The sequence below is a fragment of the Arachis stenosperma genome, chromosome 2, assembly GCF_014773155.1.
Source record: "Arachis stenosperma cultivar V10309 chromosome 2, arast.V10309.gnm1.PFL2, whole genome shotgun sequence".
NCBI classification, from domain to species: domain Eukaryota; kingdom Viridiplantae; phylum Streptophyta; class Magnoliopsida; order Fabales; family Fabaceae; genus Arachis; species Arachis stenosperma.
This window is the reverse complement of record NC_080378.1, coordinates 74,164,556-74,165,771: the sequence shown is the minus strand read 5'-3', so window position 1 is coordinate 74,165,771 and position 1,216 is coordinate 74,164,556. Positions and strand designations below refer to the sequence as shown.

The following is a 1,216-nucleotide window of genomic DNA, read 5'->3' as shown; positions in this document are numbered from 1 at the left end:
TAACCATTTTTTCAAAAATCTTTTTAATTAACTAATTATTTTAAATTCTAATTTTATTTTATTCCTTTTTCAAATTTTCGAAAACTCTCTCTCTCCTCTCTTTCTATTTTATTTAATTGCTAACATTCCTCCTCCACTCATCTAAAATTTCGAACTCACCTCCTCTCTCTTCTCATTCTTCTACTCCTTTTCCTCTGACACATCAAGAAATCTATATAACTGTGACACAGAGGATTCCACTACTCCCTTTGTTCTCTTCTTTTTCATATGAGCAGAAATAGGGATAAAAATATTCTTGTTAAAGCTGATCCTGAATCTGAAAGGACTCTGAAGAGAAAGCTAAGAGAAGCTAAAGCACAACACTCCGGAGAGGACCTTATAGAAAATTTCGAAAAAGAAGCAGACATGGCAGCCGAACCCAACAACAATGCTAGAGATGCAAGGAAGATGCTTGGTGACTATGCTGCACTAACTTCCAACTTCTATGGAAGAAACATCTCAATTCCTGCCATTGGAGCAAACAACTTTGAGCTTAAGCTTCAATTAGTTTCTCTAATGCAGCAGAATTGCAAGTTTCATGGACTTCCATCAGAAGATTCTCATCAGTTCTTAGCTGAATTCTTGAAAATCTGTGATACTATTAAGACCAATGGGATTGATCCAGAGGTCTACAGACTCATGCTTTTCCCCTTTGCTGTAAGAGACAGAGCTAGAACATGGTTGGACTCACAACCTAGAGAAAGCCTGAACTATTGGGACAAGTTGGTCAATGCTTTCTTGACCAAATTCTTTCCACCTCTAAAGATAAGCAAGCTTAGAGTGAAAGTCCAGACCTTCAAACATAAGGAAGGTGAATCCCTCTATGAAGCTTGGGAAAGATATAAGCAATTAACCAAAAGGTGTCCTTCTGACATGCTTCCAGAATGGAGCATCATATGTATATTCTATGATGGTCTGTCTGAATTGTCCAAGATGTCATTAGACCGTTCTGCTGGTGGATCTCTTCATGTGAAAACCCCTGCAGAAGCCCAGGAACTCATTGAGATGGTTGCAAATAACCAGTTCATGTACACTTCTTAAAGAAATCCTGTGAATAATGGGATGACTCAGAAGAAATGAGTTCTTGAGATTGATACTCTGAATGCCATATTAGCTCAGAACAAAATATTGACTCAGAAAGTCAATATGATTTCTCAAAATCTGACTGGATTGCAAG

At 37.6% G+C, this 1,216-nt stretch overlaps 1 non-coding gene across 1 annotated transcript; it reads right to left on the bottom strand.

The window, feature by feature from the left end:
• Positions 1-810: 810 nt before the first annotated feature.
• Positions 811-918, bottom strand: LOC130964520 (small nucleolar RNA R71). The gene has a single exon (XR_009080610.1). It is a non-coding gene; the product is annotated as a small nucleolar RNA R71 (small nucleolar RNA).
• Positions 919-1,216: the final 298 nt, after the last annotated feature.